Source organism: Rhinolophus sinicus, chromosome 14, assembly GCF_057876585.1.
Source record: "Rhinolophus sinicus isolate RSI-liver-muscle chromosome 14, RSI-T2T, whole genome shotgun sequence".
Classification (NCBI taxonomy): Eukaryota; Metazoa; Chordata; class Mammalia; order Chiroptera; family Rhinolophidae; genus Rhinolophus; species Rhinolophus sinicus.
In genome coordinates, this window is record NC_142514.1 from 19,213,670 (window position 1) to 19,235,799 (window position 22,130).

The 22,130-nt window shown below is 35.5% G+C and overlaps 1 protein-coding gene and 2 pseudogenes across 2 annotated transcripts in view; 2 read left to right on the forward strand and 1 right to left on the reverse strand.

Annotated features, from left to right (window-relative positions):
• The window catches only part of EYA3 (EYA transcriptional coactivator and phosphatase 3), an 89,596-nt gene extending 68,447 nt beyond the window's left edge, over positions 1-21,149 (reverse strand). For both annotated transcript variants that reach the window (XM_088790727.1, XM_088790726.1), the window contains exon 1: positions 20,991-21,149. The gene's annotated coding sequence lies outside the window, so the exon portion shown is untranslated. The remainder of the gene's footprint in view (positions 1-20,990) is intronic.
• Positions 1,716-1,808, forward strand: LOC148755556 (U6 spliceosomal RNA; annotated as a pseudogene).
• LOC148755557 (centromere protein N pseudogene) lies at positions 11,758-14,206 on the forward strand (annotated as a pseudogene).
• Positions 21,150-22,130: the final 981 nt, after the last annotated feature.

Sequence of the window (22,130 nt, forward strand, 5' to 3'; positions counted from 1 at the left end):
CTAACTATTCTGTTATATTACTTTGACCTCATGGTATAATACTATGTTCCTAAAAGTTTTTAAATGTTTTAAATTTATAAACTTAAAACTTCTCTTGTTAATGTGTTATCAGGCACTTTAAGGACCTCCGAAATATCCTAAAATGAGATTTTTTTTTTATGCTACTTTTTAACTTCTTGTACAGTCTAACAAAAATAATTTGATTTCTCTTTATAAACCTTAAGTTTTTAATTTACAATGTACAGACTTTTTACTGTTAATGAAAAAATTTTTACAGGTAATTTTAATTACAAGGTATATTTCTAGTCAGATATAAGCATCATTTCAGAAAAACAAAATATCTCCCAACCTACTAAAAACTCAGTTATTAGTGAAAATGTTCCCTGCTTCATTATTAGTTAATAATTAAGAATTCTTCAAAACTACTCTTCTGACTTCTATTGTGGTCTGTATACATGACAGCTAATTCTGTGAAAACTATTAATTTTCCTTTGGTTCTAAGGTTCCTGTGGCATCTTGATCCTAAATTCTACTTTCTTCTTTTTAGTATCTGATAGCACACAATGGGCATTCAACAAATATTTGTTCAATCAAGCACAATTTCCAGACTCTTGATTCCTCAAAATACTTAAACCAGTTCGTTAAGTACTTTCAATATAGGTAGACACAAAAAATTAAAATCTTCACTTTTCCCATTTCTCACTAGAGATGTCTAAAATCACAAGTTTAATTCTTTACAAGGTTTTGTTAACTGATTTGAAAAACATCACTTTACAATTTGTGTTAACTGAAAAGCTCCCTTCAAAAAAAAAGCAAGGAATGATACACTTTAAATCAAATTTTAATTATATCTATAAAGAGGGATCACAGCACAGGTACTACTTTAGAGATTAGGAGCCCTTAGGTTTCTCTCCTTTAATGGGCTAAAGTTTTAAGTTGAAAAGAAAGAAAAGGAAGGAAGAAAAGGAAGGAAGGAAAGAAGGAAGGGAGGGAGGGAGGGAGGAAGGAAGGAAGGAAGGAAGGAAGGAAGGAAGGAAGGAAGGAGGGAAGGAAGGAAGGAAAGAAGGAAGGACCGACCAACATCCTAATTCCCAGAACCAGTAAATGTTACTTTCTTTGGAAGAGTCTGCAGATGTAATTAAAGTAAGGGTTTTATAATAAGATTATTCTCTATTATCTAGGTTGGCCATAAATGCCATCTCATGTCCTCATATGAAAAAGGCAGAGGGAAATTGAACACATACACTGAGGCTATATAAAGACGAAGGCAGAGATTGGAGTGATACCGCCAAAGACTGCCAGCAGCCACCAGAAGCTGGAAGAGACAAGGAACAGATTCTCCCCCTAGAGCCTATGGAGGAAGTGCAGCCTGCCCACACCTTCATTTCAGATTTCTGGCCTCCCGAACTGTAAGAGAATAAATTTCTGTTGTTTCAAGCCTCCAAATTTCTGGTAATTTTTTTTATGGCAGTCACAGGAAACTAATAAAAATAGCAAAGACGTTTATTTTGTTTTTCATTTGTTTTTGCTAGTATGACCTCTCTGCTTGGGTTTGTTGACCATCTGGCCACTGAATGAAATACACAAGCTGAAAACAAAGGTGGGAAATGAAGAAAAGTATGTAAATAAGGTAACAGAACATGAATGTACATACAGTTGCAAAAATGCTTTTAAACATTAAGAAGAACAGGGTAAACAAAAACCACACAAACACTGTGCTTGCTTCGGCAGCACGTACTCTAAAATTGAAACGATACATCCCTGAATAAGGATGACACACGCAAATTAGTGAAGCGTTCTGTATTTAAAAAAAAACAAACAAAACAAAAAAACTCAAAAACTTTTCAAATAATTGGACAGTTTGCCTAATAGAACTGTCACATTACTACAAAGTTAGCATTCTCATGCTTTCACTCTGGGCCAAACCCTAAATTTATAGAAGAAATTCCCAGCTAACAGTAACATGGGTGGTCCCAGTGTTTCATGGATCTTGAGAAGCCTTACTGATTTACTGTCTTGAGAACAAACTCAAGTACAGATGGTCCCTGACTTCTGATGGTTCAACTTATGATTTTTCAACTCTATGATGGTAAACACATTCAATAGAAAGTGTACTTCAAATTTTCAATTTTGATTTTTGATTTTTTTCCAGGGCTAGCGATATGCAGTACAAAACTCTCTCCTGATGCTGGGCAGCTGCAGTGAGCCACAGCTTCCACTCAGGCAAGTGGGCCTGAAGGTAAATAATCAATACTCTACACGGTACTGTGTTGCCAGTGTTTTCTGGATAACCAATGTTCTAAGTACATTTAAGGCAGGCTAGGCTTAGCTGTGATGTTCAGAGAGTTAGGTGCATTAAATGCATTTTTGACTTAGGATATTTTCAACTTACGATGGGTTTATCAGGTAACCACATCGTAAGCTGAGGAACATCTGTACTAGTGTCTGTTAGGCAGCACTTAAAATCAGCATACAATCACCATACTCTGCTCTCTGCTGTGTTTTGCTTAGGAAAAAAATTACTGCTAGAGGTAAATCTAAAAAGATGCACAGGTCTTCCTTTCCAGTTGATCTTAACTAACAATCTTAGGCAAACTGTGCCTCAAGATTGAAGCTCATATTTTTCTATTTTGATTGAAGTTCGTATTTTATATTTCTTTCATGAAGTCAATTTGTGATATTTATGGAGGATTATGCTTCTCCATAAGAGCATTTTACTAAGTGTTTCATTTTATTTTGTAACACTACGCTAAGCACTGTATAAGAGCATTAATAAACAGATCATTTAGTATGGTAGTAGATAATCAGAAATTTTTGTCATTAAAAAAATGTGACTTCTAACTCAGCAAATGATTTTTTTTTCCATGTGTTTCTTTGGGGCCTTCTTTTGTGTATAACTTAAATAGAGCCTTAACATTTTTTCTAAACACTAAATATTCGCAGAATATCTCAAACCAGAAGAAAAATACTAAAATAAAATATAGGGTAGAATATGTTAGGTATTAAAGATACATGCTGAAAGAAATCACATTTAGTGTGTTTTGGCTACTGTCATCAAAAATTTATGTCAGTGTTGAAAATGCCATTTAACTTAAACACTAAAATGTATAGATTTAAGAGAATAAAAAACGATATAGGCTTAGCTAATTTAACCAATAAAAGCTGTTAATGCTAACTTCAAGCAACAAAGTAAATGAGAAGAGTAAATTTTAGGAACTTACTCCTTTTCTTGTTAAAGACTCTTCATTGAAACAATTTTCCCAGAGGTTCTCTGTATAATTTTCTGGTTGGTCTGAAAGGAAGGGATCAAATCTACAGAGGCCAGCAGTCTCAAATGTTGGCATCTCCTCTAACTGCAACTCAAAAGGAACTATGCACAAATTAAACTCATTCACCAAAAGAAAAGTATATGACATATATAGTGTTCTGGGATAGATATGAACTGAAAAAAAAATATTCTTGCAATAAGTAGAACCAAGACTAGTAGTGGCATCTTATAAATTGGTTATAACATGTTAGAGTCAGAAACAAATTAAAGTTATACTGAATGCAATGTGGTATTCTGGAATGGATCCTGGAATAGAAAAAGTACATCAGTAGAAAAAATAGTGAAATCTGAATAAAGTCTGGAGTTTAGTTAATAGTAATGCACCAATTAGTAGTTTTGACAAATGACTATAGTTACGTAAGACATTAACAAGAGGGGAAACTAGATGAGGGGTATATGGGAACTGTCTGTATCATCTTTGAAACACTTGTGGAAATCTATTCCAGAATATTATTATATTATCCCCAAATTAAAATTATTCCAAAATAATTATTCCAAAATAAAAGCCTTATCTTTAAAAATGAGGTATCATTACACGCTTACTAGAATGGTTAAATAAACAAAAGAAAACTGGCCATACCGACTTCGTAAAGATGCGGAGCAACTAGAACTCTCAGACATTGCTGGTGTGAATACAAAAAGATACAGCACATCCATTAAGGAAAACAGCTTGGTCTTATAAAGCTAAACATACACTTAACATATGACCCAGCACTCCCACTCTGAAGTATCAATCTAAGTGACATATAAACTTATGTTTACACAAAAACCTGTACATGAATGTGTATAGTACCTTTTTCATATAAACACCAAAGACTGGAAAAAACTCAAATGTCCCTCAAACTGGTGAATGGATAAACAACTGTTGTACATCTATACAACAGAATACTACACAGCAATTTGTGCGATATGGACAAATCTCAAATGCATTATGCTAAATGAAAGAAGCCAGGCTCAAAAGTCTATATACTGTATAACTCAATTTATATGTCATTCTTTATATAAGAACAGAAAATAAATCAGTGTTTGCCAGATGCTGCAGAATGGGAAAGGGATTGGCTACAAAGGGGCATGAGGGAACTTTACTGGGGTGATGGAACTATTCTATATGTTAATTGTATTGATAGTTACATGATTGTATGTATTTGTAAAACTCACAGAATTGTACACTTAAAAAGATGAATTTACTGTATGTAAATTATACCTAAAAAAATTATAATAGGATCTGTTTAGATTTTTAGAAAGAAAATTAATCACATGTGAAGTTGAATAAAATTCTGACTATAATTATAATATAAACAAACAAATTATAAACACTTGGATAAACAGTTTATGAGTACAGAGATTTGAAATGTTGGCTAATAAAATAATAAACATAGTTGGATCAACATTTCATTTATGAGTACCAAGATTTGAAATGTTAGCTATATTACTTGATATCATCATAACAGAAGAGTTTTTTTCTATTAAGATAGGTGACTTAAATAAGGTCAAATAAATTCTTATTTTTTTTGTTTTAAATGCAACCACCTTCAAACAGACTCCCTTCCCTATCTATATGGGAGTGGTGGAAGAATTCTACCCCTGTTAAGCTACTAAAGGTAGATCTATACAATACACAATCATTCAGAAGTAATTACACCTAAATTAGCTGTTATTTATTGAAAGACAAAAACAGAGAAAGGAGGAGAAAAGAGAGGGAAGAAGGGAGGGAGGGAAAAACTTAAGACACAGGCAATGAACCATGTAAAAGATCTCTCTGCAAAACAAATACAGTTATCAGCCAGAAGAATTATTCTACAGCAAAATACTTTGCAAACCCCATACCATGAAAATGGGTACCTGACAAAGAGGAAAAAAGTCCCAAAGAGAATCCTGTAGTTTTAAGTTTTGAAAGAGAAAGTTCACATAAAAGTCCACATCATTTACTGGAGTTATTATGGTTAACATTGAACAGCATTGTTTTCTTTAAAAAATATTTAAAGGGCTTACAGGCATAATACCAAAAGGTGCAAAAACTTGTTAAGCAGGCTTGCTTTATGAGACACATGTTTCTAAGAAGTTTGTGATCAAGTTTTTATAAAGTCAATCATTCCACGTGCACTGTAGGCTTACTATTTAATAAGGCCCATTAGTATAAGGGAAAGAGAGGGGATTTGGGGTCAAAAGCACTCAGCTCTGTTACCTATCAGCCATAAGAACTTGGGCAGGTTGGTTTATCTTGTAAACATAGATTCATTCTAAAACTCAATCAATTAATACTTAGGAAGAGTATAGCACAATGCACAATGCCTGACACATAGCATAGGTACCCTAAAAATGTTAGTCCCCTTTGCATTCATAAGTGTCTCGCTATGCACTGAGAGTGGAAGAATAAATGAATAAGGCAGGACCATTTCCATAAAGCATTCACAATCCAGTGGATTTCCTAGCTATGACACCACAGAAAATCCATAAAAGAAAAAAAAAAAAAGGGATAAATTTGACTTCATCAAAATTGAAAACTTCAATCCTTTAATTTATATTCTGGTTTCTATACCACTGTAAAATGTTTTCTATGGAAGTCAAAACTGAGTTTTCACCAATGGTCTTCTCTTAGTCCCCATCTTATTTGTAGTTTCTGCAGGATTTGATGATGCTGACTGCCCCATCTGTACTATATTCCTTTTAGGGTACCTGAAAATTGCCTTCTTCACCCACAAGGGAAATTTAGGGAAAAGCAGTAAGTTTACAATCTCGAGTTCTCCTATCTAAGAGCACAGTACGTATTTCCAGTTAATCTTTTTTCAATCTCTTAGAAAATCCTCTCCATTTATTTATGTAGCTATTTTATCTTTTTGTTTGTTGTATTTGTCGTCATATTTTCTAAAGAAGTTGCTTTTCATATATAGAAAACCTGTTGATATTGGTACATTAATCCTGTAAATGGCCAAAGTCTCTTATTGTTCTAATAACAAGAACAGTAAGATGGTTGATTCCTGAGTTTCATATATATATTTTCCCTTGCTGCATAAAAAGCTTGCTTCCTCTTTCCCCAATATTAACCTCTTTATTTCTTCTTCTTGCCTAATAATATTGGCTTATGCCACCACTACAGTGTTAAGTAAATGTGCTAACTGTTGGGCATCCTTTTCTTGTTCTTCACATTAATGAGAATACTTCTATAATAGCATACCACTACTAAGCATGATAGTGGTTTGGTTTGAAATAAGTTTTTCTTAATCATATTAAATAAGAATTCATCAATTTTAATTATACAGAGAATGTTTATCAGGAATGGATATTAATTAGGTCAAATGCTTTTTTGGCATCCAAAAATATGACCATATGGTTTTTCTCTCATCTATTAATATAATGCAGGTTAATAGATTGTCTAATATTGAACCACATATGAATTTATTACAAAGGAGAAACCCTTGGGTAGTAGAATATTATTTTAATGTACTGTTAAATTTGATTTTCTAGTATTGAATTTAAGATATTTACATCGATATCTGTAAGATTTTTCCCTGTTTTCCTGTAAGCTTTCCTTCTCTATCCATGCTCTGGAGCAGACATAATTACCTGTTCCTTAGCTCTCTGAAATAACATACTTATGAAAACATTTGGGTCTAAAGGTTTTTGTGGAGCAGTTCTTTGACAACTTTATTAAATCCCTTCTTTGTTATTGGCCTCTTGAATTTCTTTCTTCTGAGATCAAGTTTGGTAGTATTTTTCTAAAAGAGTCACTTCATCCAGATTGTCAAGTTCATTTGTACAGGATTCTACTCATATGTATGTGTGGTTATTTCATTCTCTTCTTTAGAATGCTGAATTCTACAATATAACCTTCCAAACTTCAACAAAATCAGTTTACTCTCAATGAACTTCCTGTGGATCAAAATCAAGAATCAGAACATTCTGGTTCAAGAGAGCTGACAAAGCATACCCATTTATATCCTCTCTCTCCAGAGATCCACCCCATAAAAATAACACTAAAAGGAGATAGATAAATATGCAACAACAAAGAATACACAAATAGTGTTTTCAGGGGGGAAAAGACTCAACAAATTTTTAGAAGACAGAAAGTGAAAAGAGGTTGATATCTGAGTCATTCATTTACTCATTTCAAGAAATATTTTATGTACTAGGCATTGTTCTAAGCATTGGAGAGAAAGCATTGTGCAAAAAAGACAGAGTCCCTGCTTTCATTGCATTTACATTCTAACCAGAAGGAAGAGACATATAAGCAAATTATTATTCAAGCAGTGGTAAGAAAAATAAAACAGGTCAAGGAAATAGAGAAACAAATTATGTAGAGTTTGGGTTCTTTGTCATATGTGGCCACTAAAGTCTCTGCTGTTAGTTTCATAGTCAGTTAATGATTAAACACAGATTCCTTAGACACCTTAGGTTTCCTAGGCACCAATAAATCTTCGGTCTGAACTAGTGGGCTCCGTATACATATTAGGGCACAACACTCAGCGAGTCAATTTACAACTCTGCCTTAGCCTTCACTACCTGCCTGCACAGAGCCTCAAGATGAGAGTTCAAGAACTGAGAGCTTCGGCCTGCTCAGGTCTTTCTTAAACATGCACACAGCCCCACAGCATTCGAGGTTCCCAGAAATATATCAGAACTATACAGATCCCATTATGGACATCTCATTGCTTAGCTTTTCCTTTCAAGCTTTTTGTTTAGCCTGTTGTTTGTCCCAACTGTTATTCACTGCCACAGGCTGCCAAGATGTTCAACAATTGCCACTAATTGTTTTTAATGAATACCCTGATGGGGAAAAGGCTGTTTGTACAGGATGAGCTCCAAATCAGGTCAAATAGACAGTCTTGTGAATGAGGTCTTTCAAGAAACCGCCAGACAGGTCAAATAATGACAATTTTCTGGGAATGGGGCTTTGAAGGAGCTCCAATCTTGTTCTGCCTCTTCCAGTGGCTTCCGGACTGCTAGCTTTCACCATGACTGAGGATAGTTAGTTTTCAAGGCTACCATGGAGCTGGACAGAGGGGCAATGGGAACAAGGCAAGTTGAAACTCTACAAAGTTCACACTGGTTTTGCCAAGATGCAGCCATCTTTCTTGACTAAATGCTCCTAGATTGCTGTAAGCCTGTGGTTATTTTCAGAGTTCTAGTCCATTTTTTATTTTTAAAATTTCAATATTTACATTTTCTTATTTCCTCTGAAATTACTAATAATGCTTACTTATCTTAAAATCTCCTTCAGTTTATATTATTCACTATTTCCTTTAGTGTTGGTTGCATTTGGTACCTCTCTTTCATAGCATTAATTTTCCTCAAATGACTGGTAAATCTAGGTTATCAGTTCATATTTGTAGTTGGGAGTATCAACTAAAGTTTTTCCTTACAGTGGATGAGAATCTTTGTTCATCTGTTGTTATATGCAGGTTCTGATTATATGCTTCCACTTCTAGTGACTATGGAAGAGGGGTGAAATGTGCAGTTAGGCAGTATCTGCAGATAACTTGATTTCTGGGTATGAATCTCTGTCTCTTCTGAACATCACATAAATTATTAAGGATATATCTGGTCTCTTACGCCAGGATTCAGACTTTAGAGAGTAGCTATCATTGCCTTATCCTGGAAAGAAACACTGGAGTTAGCAACTCACTTTGCTTTTTGCTTCCTCTCCTTTTGTTACAGCAATCTCTAGTTGCTTTAATCTGTTCTTCCTTCTTTCTCTAACCTCAAAAATTCATCCATTCATTTACAAAATATTTACTGAGTGTCTATTATGTGCCAGGCACTAGTTTAGATACGGAGAATTCAGTGATGAGCACAGTCCCCAGCCTCAAGGGAACTCATATTCTAATAGGAAGATAAACCAACACACAAGGTAATATAATTTCATGAAGTAGTAAGTATTGTGGAAAATGAAACAAAGAATAGAGAGTGACTACTGGGCAGTTGAGATATTGTGATAATAATTTCTCTGAGGTGGTAACATTCCATCAGAGATCTGAATAATGAAAAGGAGAGAGAGCTATAAGATGTGACTGAGGGCTTCAAGAAGAAAACAAAGTGTAAACAAACCAAAAGGATAACATCTTGGCATATTTGAAAAATAGCAAAGAGGCCAATGTTACCGTGTTTCCCCGAAAATGAAACCGGGTCTTATATTAATTTTTTCTCCAAAAGACACATTAGGGCTTATGTTCAGGGGATGTCATCCTAAAAAATCATGCTAGGGCTTATTTCCCGGTTAGGTCTTATTTTCGGGGAAACATGGTAGAAAGTGAATGAGTATTAATTAATGAGGCCTGAAATGCAGGCAAACAGATCACACATGGTCTTGTAACATACAATACAGAGTTTAGGAAGGTAATGGGTACTTCAAGCAAGAAAATGACGTGATTTGATTTAACTGCTATGGGTAGAATAGACTATATAGAAATATATGCCCTCCCCAGGCAGATTGTACAATATGTTTGGAAAGCATTTCTCTGGGTCTTCTCCAGGGGACAAACATCAGAGACTCAAAATGGAGAGCAAGGGCCAGGAAACTGATGAATGTTTCAGGCACCCTTCCATTCTTCATATTTGTTTACTTGGAGTTTAGTACATTTCTGAAACTTCTATATATACTTCCAGCTGTGATTTCTACTCCTAGTTTCTCTATTGATCCAATCTTATGTTTCCTATCTTTCTGAAATTTCTTAATTTACTACCTTTTAAAAAAACATCTAACATGTCTATTCAGAGTCCTTTGTCCTCAAGAGTCCTACTGAAATAGACACAAATATCCAGCACACCTACATTCAGCTGACCTCCCTTAAGGCTCTTTTGAAAGCCTTTTATCTCTCATAATTCAGGCATGATCACAAATCATATCTCTGTGGCCAAAAAAATTGCAACCAACTACACCTCCCCTGCTGTACTTTCTATAGACAGACAAAAGCTGTCACCATGCTGGTCAACTCCTTCCATAAATAAACAGCCCAGCCAAATGACTGTGGTAAAGTTGATGAATTCTTCTGGCTTCTTTATTTGGGAGGCATGACTGATAACATATCATGGCATTGTCAGCTGTAGGAATATTTATAGTAACTTTACACTTAACAGAATACTATCAGAACTTACTGAGAAAGAATTTTTTTAAAAATACACTTAGGCTGTACCAAATCCTAATAGGAAAAATATTTTATCAGGAATAGATTCTCTAGAAGAATTGTTTGTACAATTTCTAATATTACTTCTTGTAAAATTACTTTTTGAAGTTGTCTATAAAACAATCTCTAACAATAATTCAAAAATAATAATACAAGCTTCCAATAAAATATGGAGATATGCTCCACAGGAGAAATTGCAAAACCACAGTAAAAAATATTGGGAAGGAATGAGTTAATCTGAATTAGATATGTCAAAGTAGGTTTAATAATAATCCAACAACAAAAAATAATAATAATAGTAATAATAATCCAATAGTTCTACTACATTGCTTCCAACCCTCCTTGGATCTCTCTTCAGTTTTTAGTAATTTGTCACTCACAAAGCATAAGAATTTCTCTAATGTGTGGAGATTCATACTCCATAGAACTGACAGCCTCCAAAACTTTATCTTCATCCTTCTTTAATCTGTGAAGTTAACATTTCTAAGAGAATCACAATTTTTTCTGTAGGTGCTATAGCCTGTGACACATGGTAAACTTCAACATGAATACTCTAGAAATGTGTTGCTTCCGGTTATATAAGAAAAATTTGTATCCTATTTCATCCATTTTATAAAGTCAAAATTAAGTCTTTGGAAATGTTATATCTAGCGTCGAAAGAACTATAAAATCTAGGTTCAGTTCTTTTACTGTTTCATTTCCCTGAACTTATACTTATTCCTTCAAAAATCCATCACCCATAATTTCAGTGCTGTCTTTTCAGCAAAGAGTGAAGACTAGTAAAGTAAATTTTAACACTTGCTATTTTACCTTTTTCAACATAATTCATCTTGGTAAGAGGCAGGTTTGGCAAGCCTGAAGCATTAACTCTGGAGCCAGACTACTTAGGTTCAAATCCCAGCTCTGACACTGAAGACTGGTATGGGAGCTTAGACAAGTTATTTAACTTCCTGGACCTGAGGTACTTCATAGGTACAATGGGAATAATAAGTGTCTTTCTCATAAGGCTGTCCTAAGGTTTGAATGAGTTAATATCTGTAAAGCTTAGAATAATAGTGCCTAACACATAGTAAGCAAGATATAACTATTAAAAAGAAAAATAAATAAGTACCTCAGACATAAGATAAACAGACTCAGGAAAGAAATCTGGTCTTGAGTGAAAATCAATTCATTAAACTAGCCCCTCTTCGTTTTTCAAAGGGCAAAATACTAAAATTATTAAAGGTAAGGTCCAAATAACAAGAGATTCCTATGAGAGAGGCCTGTAGCCCTGACACCCTTTGTCACTGGCTTTGATTCCAAATACTCTATACGAGAACTTTCCCTACAAGTCCTCAAGGAAAGCTGTTTTCAAGCTTCTGGGCAATATAACATTGAATGTCAATCACCTTCTGTTACTTAGCAAATATGCAGAACTCATCATGGTCACAAATACTATCAGGAGATCCTACTGTGGGTTATGAGCTATTAATAGCTAACATTTATGGAATGTTTTTTTATGGGTCAGGCACTGTTCTAAGTACTTTATACATATCGACTCATTTAATCCTCTCAATAAGTCTATAAGATAGGTACTATTTATTATCACCATTTTATAGATGAGAAAACTAAAGCATAGGGAGTAACTTGCCCAAGGTAATATACCTAATAAGTCACCAACCTGGAACTTAAGCCCAGACAGCCTAGCTTCAAAGCCTGCAGTCTCAAACCACAGCTACGTGCCTCAATATGGAATGTCACAGACAGGACTGATGATTTTAAAAAGCAGACCAAGCTAAAAATGTATGCCATGCCATGCTACAGTCATCAACAGCCGAAATTCACAAGCCAAGTAAATGAGAAGATACTAAGAACTCAAGTTTTCGTCTTTATCCTCTGTCATTCTCATTCTTCTCCTAAGCCTCCCAAGTAAATATGAGTTAATACAAGTGAAATGTTTTAAATAGCGCCTGGCACATAGTAAGGGCTTATTAAGTGTTAAGAAACGGTAGTGGTAAAAATAGTAGGGCATGCCTACTGACCCTGCCTCACTCTATTGGCTACCACATATAGGAACTGTTGTTATCTCTACCATCTTTCCCCCTTTGTGATTATAGAAATGAATCAGAACAGTCAATAAATGCAGTCCACTGTAACAAACCCAAATAACTCTTTAACCTGGTACTTTCACCTGACCATATACACAGGAGCAAACTACTCTATTCCTCAGTTCTCTTTTCTTGGCTTACAAAGACTGGACTGGGGACAGAAGAAAGTAGAATAAAGCAGCTTTGTAACCTTTTGACCAGTTGCCAAGAGCAGAAGCAAAGTTTGTGAAAAGCAAGTTAATCTACCTAAACTGTCAGATGGAAACTAGCAAAGGATTCTAATGATAGAAGCTCTGCAAATGAACAACAATTTTCAACCTCATGATTCTGTACTACTGCAGTTTTAAAAATGATGTGCCCAGACACAGTAAAGAAGAGAGATGACAGCGACGATAATCAGGGCAATAGGGTCCCCCACTCTTAATTGTTCTGTGCAATTACTTAGGTTAAAAACTTAACAGAATCAAGATACATTTTAAAGGAGGACACTAGCAAACTCAAACATTTTCAATTCCAAAAAGACAATATTGGGAAAAAACCTAGCAGTCACTAGAATTTTTTAAGTTGTGGTACAATGCATTAATAGGTTATCATATCAATTTAGTGGAGACCAACAGTTTGTTTTGAATGAAATACAAGAAAACAAAATAGAAAATTTTACAATGCATCACCAGTAATAAAGATAAATTTTATTTCATAAAACTTGTTTTCATTTTAAATATTAAAATGTACATATATGTGTATAAACCCTGGGTAGGTAACAATGAAAAATGCTGTAATCAAAAAAGTTTGGGCAGCAGGCAGGAACATCTGCTGAGGAGTGAGACAGCTGGCGATGTGGGCCGTGCCAAAGAGACGGACGAAACTGTTGCCGAGTTTATCAAAGGACCATCTTGAAAATCCCAATGACTAAAATGATGACAATCCTAAAAGCCTGGGATTTTTTCTCTGAAAATCAACTGCAGACCGTAAACTTCCAGAAGAGAACGGAATCTCTTGCTCAGGCCTTGGTTCTGCTTTGTGAGGAGAATTGTGTGAGTCTCAATGAAGCAGCCCTTGTAGACATCATTTATACTCAATTTCATCAGCACCAGAGAGTTTGGGGTGTTTTTCAGATGGCTGAAGAGCCAGGTGAAGACACTGACCTTTCCAATATGGAACAGTTCAAAAGTTCATTTAAGAAAGTTCTTCAGAGGGCATTAAAAAATGTGACAGTCACTTTCAGAGACGCGGAGAGAATGTAGTATGGATTCGAGTTGCCTGGGGAACATAGTAGAGAAAACCAAACCAGTACAAACCTGCCTATGTGATGTATTATTCCCAGACTCCATATGCCTTCATTTCTTTCTCCCGGCTGAGAAGCAATACACCCCTTCTGTGTCAGGCACTGACAATTGCTAGCAAACACCATCAGATTGTGAAAATAGACCTCAGAAGTCGTTATCTGGACTCTCTTAAGGCTATTGTTTTTAAACAGTATAATCAGAACTTTGAAACTCACAATTCTACTACACTTCTACAAGAAAGAAGACTTGAGCTAAGTAGAAATATGGATTCAAGGATCATTCATGAAAACAATAGAAAAAGACAGAGTCCAAAGAGTGACTAAAGAAATTTTTGGAGACTATCCTCAACCAAGACTTGAAACAAAATTCAAAAGTAACTTAAATGGGGGCATCTTGGCTGAAAGAGAGGAACCCCTCCAGTGCCTAGTAAAGTTCTCTAGCCCGCATCTTCTGGAAGCACTGAAATCCTTAGCACCAGCCGATATTACAGATGCACCACTTTCTCCATTGCTCACTTGCATACCCAGCAAAGGAATGAATTATTTTAAAATTAAAGATAAATAAGATGTATGTGGTTTTGCAAGCAAAAAAAACGTTTGAAAGCCACTTTACCAGAAGATTTAAAAAAAAAAAAAAATGGGCCAGTCAAAAAGGAGGGAAATATTCACTTCAAACTATGTATGAAATAATATTTGCAGTTTTCTCTAAATTTGATGTTTCTCTAAATTACAGTTTTTTAAAGGCAAGCTTCTGAAAAAGAACAAAAAAAAGGAAAAATGTTAACAGAGTTACTGCAAATTATCAATTTCACAGAATGTGAGGTATTGAAACTAAATAAATATATACTAACAAGAGATACACAGAAATGAGATAAAGCTAAGATTTTTCAGTTAAACTAGCTATTTCTAATGCCACACCAATACGAAATGACTATTCTCCTTGCAAAAGTTCTCCTTCTCACTCTCAAGAACATTTATTCATCAATGTTATCTAATCACTGCTTCCTAATCTATAGTAAGTAAGACCTGGTGAAAAGGAAAAGCAGATTTGGAGAATTCTGTGAAGTACTAACACTGATTAGTATGGCATTTTTTAATAAGACAAATGTACTTTATTTTTATCTTATAATGTTCTCTAAATCCTGAAATATTCTAAGAAAAAAATCATACACATATATTTTGGATTATGCTGTCGGTAAAGAGGTGACCATCAATTTAATAGGAAAAATTAACATCATTATGCTAAATTAAAATTCCCTCTTATTTTGAAAAAAGGAAGAACAACTAGTGAATCTGACCTAAATCTTTTTCAACTACTATGGAAACTAAAGAATAAAGTTCAGTTCCACCTAAGAGCTAATCATTCTAATTTATTCCCATAGTAACAGTGCTGATAGCAACAACCTGCCAATTCTCCTAAATTCAGTTATTGCCACATTATTAAATTTCAGGTGAAAGGAAACTATCAAAATTTTACAAGATAAACTGATCATCAAACCCACATATAGAGTTGCTTTTGAAACACAAATTTCATGTATAAATCAAAGTAAAGAACATTCTAAATAGCAGCAAGAAAATCATTATAGCAAATCTTAGAATTTTCATCTCCATAACAATACTTTTCTCACCAAAGAGAAAAAAAATAAAAATCAAGACAAAAGCTACTATAAAAAATGGTGTACTTAATGTCTGAATTAATAAAGGGAGTTAATATATAAAAATTAAAATAAGTAGTATCCCTAATCAAGTGTCATTTCTTACCAGAAATAATCAGTTTTTTCTGTTAACCTGATTCTGTGATTCTCAACTGTTTTCAAATACTCAGAAAAATAACTTCTCATCACATTCTGACTCTTGCATTAAGCTGCATCCTCAACTAATATTAAATCATCTGCTTCCCTCAGAGATGCAACAAATTTTTTTTAAATCTGGAAATAATACAGACAGAAAAAAATATTAACATGATAAATAATATGCTAAATGACTATTTGCATTTTTAATTAAAAAAAGGAATTGGTTTGTGAAAGTTCCCCTCCTCTTTTCTAAAGTAAAAATAAAAACACTAATTATTAAATATATTATTCTAAACATGGTAATCCTAAAGAGATTAATGTACTTAATTTGCACAAATTTTCAAATTTGGAAATGAGAATGGAGGTAAGGCAAAAATTTGTTTTTAGTCTTCTGTTTTATATTTCAAAGTTGTTAAATTCATATTGGAAACATTAAGATTTTAGAGTTTAAAACTATTACACAAATTTATTTAATACTTTACAGATCAAAGAAAGGGGGAAAAAATTAATGCTAAGGGGTAAGACATTTTAGTAATATAGAATACATTTTATTTATATTGCCTGTTCTCCGAAAAACTCAAAAGTAATTAACTTCTATAAGATAATTTTTTTTAAGAGGGAAGGATCTGGTCCTGTTTTGCTTTCTTAATATGTGATTTTTGCCGTTTAAGAAACATAGGTAGTGAAGGGTTTGCAATTCACCTTAAGCCAGCATTAATAAAAAGACCAGGTAAAACCCCTCTTTAAGATTTCCTACCAAAAGCAGTATTCTTTTGTGTTTCAGAGAAATTGAATTTTTAACCGTAACCTATAAAGGAAGTAATCACTAAATTGGTAGCACTTTCTACAAAAAGGTCATGAACTCTGGAGCCAAGAAAGACTAAGTTCAAAATCCAGCTCTCCTGCCAACTAGCTTTGTTACTTTGGGCAAGTTATGTAACTTCTGTGCATTTCTTTTCCCATTTGTAAAATGGAAATAAGAATAGTACGTCATAGGATCACAAGGATTAAAGAGTTAATGTATGTAAACCAGACTAGTTCCTGGCACATAATATGTGCTATGTAAAGCTGGCTTTTATTTTTACTGTTTATCATTACAAACTTTACAGTTCAGTTGTGAAAGTTTCCCAAACAAAAATTATTTAATTGTATTTATAAAGAACATGATTTTCTATTAGTTAAGCTGTGATGCACAGTAGTCCAAGAATCTTAAACTCAAATAATGAGAAATCACTGAGTGTTCTGAAAACAAAAGAAAATCATAAATCGTTTAAAATATCATATACCATTGTCACTAATAAGAAGCAACACTTTTTTGGGATTAAAGCTTTTTAAATTCTAATTATGTTGTCTCTTTACTACACCCTGGAGATGCAGGTTATGTTAAGTCTTATAGTTTAATTCAGACATGTACAAATGAAATCAAATTAAGAATTTAAGTGTAAATGTCAGTCCTGTATAGTGTCACCTAGTTTACACAAACAGCCTACTACTTACGTATTATTATAATTGTACATAGTAATAATTGTACATAGATTTTACAAAAATTACTGCTATTTTCTAGGGTGAATTAAAAGAAATCTAATACAAATTTTAACCAAGCTAGTAAGTTGAAGAGCATCCAACACAATCTGTACTAAGATTCTTAACATATAAAGTACTGACTGCCTTAGGGTGATCTGTTAACTTACAACAAGTCAACACTATTTACACATTTCCTTTTCTGATTTAAAATACTACTACATATTTAGAAGGGGAAAATGGTAAAGAAATTATATGAAGCCCGTATTTCAAATATGTGTTTTTTAAAACACTATAAATAACAGAGAAAATATCCTAATTATTTCTACATTTAATAATTAGATACTCCAGGACTTAGGTTTATGGGATCAAATAAAAATATCAAGATGATGATATGGCTGCTGTTCCACTGTTTGCTATGTTCTCTGCCAATAAAACATATAAGGCAGTTTATAGCTTAAACCATGTACCCTGTACAAGAACATGCACTTGTATTTTTAAGTTAATCAGCAGATAGAAAGCCCACCTATTTTTCATTTTATTATTAATATGATAATTCAACCCCTTGGTATAAACCAATTAAGTAAACATATGGGAAGAATAAACTATTCCTAATATTCTTAAATATGTTTTGAACTATCTATGCTGAACTATTCTCTTAAATTATTTTGAACTATTCTTCCTCCATTTAAGTCACAAGTCAAAATATCCTGTTTTCATATGCAGAACACAAAAATCTTTTAGACAAACAACTACCAAAAAAGATGTTCTATGAGCCTTTTAACTGTAAGCAAAACAAAGAGAATGGAGCAGTGAAGTGGCTTAGGCAGATCACAGAAACCATCATACCTCAAAGGGCAAGGACATGGTAGAGGTGTAATTTGTTTCCTAAATTTTTAAAACTACATTTTCCTTAAGACATATCCTAGGGCTCAATGATAAAAATTAAAACATGTAAAACAAAGTACAGAAGCAAGTAAAATGACAAAAAATAACAGTCAAAAATAATCAAATCAAATAAAAACAAAAACAATGACTGACTAGTAGGCATAAAACTAATATGCAGAAATATATTTTAAATTGAGCCCTCAGGGTTACCAACTAAGACTTTGCCAAACTAAAGGAGAAATTTCTATAGAAAACCCAACAGTGATTCTTCTCCTGAGCTTTAAAAAGATACACAGAAGGTCCTCAAATACCTTCATTTTGTTATAACATTGATGAGATGCCGTAGGAACTTAACTGTTGTTTATATCTATTAGCCTATAGTAAAATTGGGTTTGTTATATGTCATTTTGCTTAAAGTTGCAGAACCTATCGATGACGTTAAGTGAGAACTGACTGTACACACTACGCTGTCTCTAGTAATTTTGTTTGTTTGTTTGGCAGCTAGGTAAGAGGTGCAGGCTTTTCACTGATTAGAAAATCTATCATGTACTTTACAAAGGCCAGGCACATGAACACAACCGCTCCAATGAGACCACAGGATGCTCATTTCATGTAAGGGCTTTTATGCAGAATTTATATCATAATAGGCCAAAGTGATTTTAGAAGCAAAGAGAAAGAGACTATCTAAGATTTTTCAACTTCTACTTCCGCACAACAGTTTCTTTCTAGAGTCCCTCTTTGAGGGCAAAAATGACTTCAGCCTCGAATTAAAACTCTGTGTCATAGATTTCTTACCCTAAAACTTTCATTCCTGTGACATAAATTTATTGAAATAAACCACTAAATACTATATTGGGCTCTCCAGCCTACAGCTTTGATGGAACTAAAACCCACTTCTCTGTGGGTGTGTACAGGACTTCTTTATTTATTAAAAAAAAAAAAAAAGAAAGAAAGAATGACCTTGGAAAAATCATCACCAATTCTTTAAGCTCTGATTTTCTTTTTTTAATGATGGCCCCCTCCTGTGGTAAACTGTATAAATCTATCTAGGTTTAGATTTAGAGGTGCTCAAGAAATAAAAGCTCAGAAATGAAACCTGGAGGTAAGAAAGATGTTAAGAGCCCATACTCATCGGAGTTAGTTTTAAAGGATGGGAAATGATGAGGCCAGATTGAACAGAAGCTCCAGTTTCCAGTGGAGTGCTGGAGAGGAGGTACTGGTAAGGAGCTTTCAAAGGGGCTTCCCTCATCAGTTAGAGAAATCCTTAAAGCCAACCAAAAGGGTCCTTTTCTGTGGCTTCTAGGACTAATATGGCCAGGCTCCAAAGTCTTTTGCTAAAAATAGCTAAAGGGAGCAGCTCAATTTTGGAATATGCCAAGGTCTACGCTATGTTCACATATGTATCATATACAAAGGGAGACTTTTCATTAACTCATTAGTCAAAAGAGAAGCAGATGGTAAAAGCTGTTATTTATTCTGTTCACTGAAGTACTAAATTTTAGAGCACGATTTACGATTCAGAAACTGATCACACAAAAACAGCTGCCGTCAAATGCTAGAAATACACCATAAAGATTGAAAAAAAATAAAAATTATACAAAATATACCTCAGATCACAAAATTTGGTAACAGGAAACTAACCATTATTAAAGCCAATCCCTTCATTTTAGAGATGCCTAAAAGCCTCCAGAGATATCTAAGAAATTTAAGATCAACTTACGTCTCAAAATGAGAAAAAGATGGTTTTAAGACTAAGGTGGAAACAATAAAGAGAAAATAAAAATTAGAAGAATATTTAAGAAATAAAGTACAGTAATGTCTGGCTCCTGAAGAAACAGGAAAACAGAAAACTTGTCAATACAGTAAAAATGAAGAAACAATGTATAAGAGGCAAGGATAAAGTTATATACCCACACTGACTTCCAGTAAAGAAAATGTACTTTGGTATTACCATAGTGAACTCTTCAGCAGAAAACGTTTCGGTAACATTTTTGGTAATAAATGTATAGAACTGGGGCTAATAATCTCCCAAGAAACTCTGTCTTTTGTCATAACAACTGTCCTGTAAGGAAATCCCATGCAGGAAACAGAGCTGATCGTTCCAGAACATCGCATTTCTGCCTCCGCTGTGCAAGTCTCTGCTCTCACGGAACAGAGAACACCAAAATGACAAGATGGTCCTCATGACCAGTCAATTAACAAGATCACACAAGCCCAGTCGCTAGTAGTTCCATGTGCCTGCCACCTGTTAGCCTGTTCTAGAGAGAGCCCCCAAACTGCTCCAGCGAAGACCTGGGAACGCCTTTGTTGTTCCCTAACTACGGAAGCTACTCGAGTTCAGTCTAATCCGGAGCCTCAAGGCAAAACTTCCCGCAGGCCGGGTAAATGTGCCCAGACTGGGGCTTTAGCACAGCCTTCCGCTAGCTAAGAAAAGGCGGGAGAACCCCTGGCGAAGCACAAGTGTCACCTACTAGTCCCGGGAGGAGGTAGGGGGTCAAAGGTGAGGGAAGTTGAGGGACAAGGACCTAGGACCCTGCCCGGTTCCGCAGTTGAGGAGGGTGAGCACAATAAGGCGGGGGGGTCGTCCTGCAAAGTGAAAGAACAGCGAGCTCCCCGGACCACGGGTCGGGGAAGAGAGGTGCTACACTGAGAGGAGAGGGGAAACGGAGAGGCAGTCGCTGACGGAAGCGCTGAAGCAAAAGGCAAGAAGCCGGGGCTTGTAAGGGGCGGGTGAGGCTGAGGGAAAACGTCGAGGCGAGCGGTGAGCGACGACGAGCAAGCCTGAGCTGATGTGAAAGGGGCGAGGCCGGCGTGAGGCAAAGGGCTGAGGGAGGGAAGCAATGCAGGGACAAGGGACAGGCAAAGAGAACCCCCACCCACAGGGACCGGGAGAGAAATTTTGACCCGTCCCCCTACAGGCTGTAGTCGTCCGGCCGCACTCAGACACTGTCGGCGGCGGAGACTCACCCAAAGGCTGCAGAGGGTCCACAGCAGGACATGGGGACCGGTCCAGACCCACAGTAGAACCAAGCGGGTGGAGGAAACCGCGGCGTTAGTGTGACCCGGATGTGCACCCCTAGGAACCGGAAGTCACCGGCCAGAGTCACCTCACAATCTACAACTCGTTCCACTAGAAGCCTCTGGGCGCATGTGTTAGGCTTCACCCGGCGGGGAAGGAAAGCGCTTAGACCCCGCCCACTCGGCCGGCCGGGGAGCCCCGCCCTTGGTTACGCCCCCCTCAGCGCCTCCATTGGTGCCTCGAGCGGATAGGCTGGTTCTTGTTGCTCAGGCCCTGGTACTCGTGAGCACAAACAGCCCCGGAAAAAATTCTTCAACACTCATTTTTCTAGGAAGGCTTTTAAAATGTGTATAATCCCTGCCTCCCTGAAACGATCATGAGGAGAAATGCTGGTTGCATTTGGTAGATTTAGAAAAACTGGAAGGAAGAACGCGTGGGAAGTTTTGGAAGACACTTGGGGGAGGCTAGCCCAAGGTGTTTTTATCCCCAATATTAGTTTATAACTTATATTGTGTTGAGTTTACAATTAACTTCTATTTCGTGCACATTATTTTATGTAATAATTTTATCAGAAACAAAAATTTTAAGTTCTTTGTTTAAATTACTACTCAAATATGGTTAAGGAGCAGGGTTGAATTAAGGTTTTTGTGTGAGCCTGAAATTTATTCAATTTTGAGGCCCTCTTTAAGAAAATTCAAAATTACAAATTTAAAAAAATTTACAATAACACAAAATCCAGGAAAATTACGCACTACCAATTACGAATTAACTGATACACTGCTAAAATACGTTTTTGGTGTTTTTTTTAAAGATTTTATTAGGGAAGGGGAACAGGACTTTATTGGGGAACAGTTTGTACTTCCAGGATTTTTTCCAAGTCAAGTTGTTGTCCTTTCAGTCTTAGTTGTGGAGGGCGCAGCTCAGCTCCAGGTCCAGTTGCTGTTGCTAGTTGCAGGGGGCACAGCCCACCATCCCTTGTGGGAGTCGAACAGGCAACCTTGTGGTTGAGAGGACGCACTCCAACCGACTGAGCCATTCTGGAGCTCAGCTAAAATACATTTTTTTGGTAAATTTTTTGGCTGTAGTCT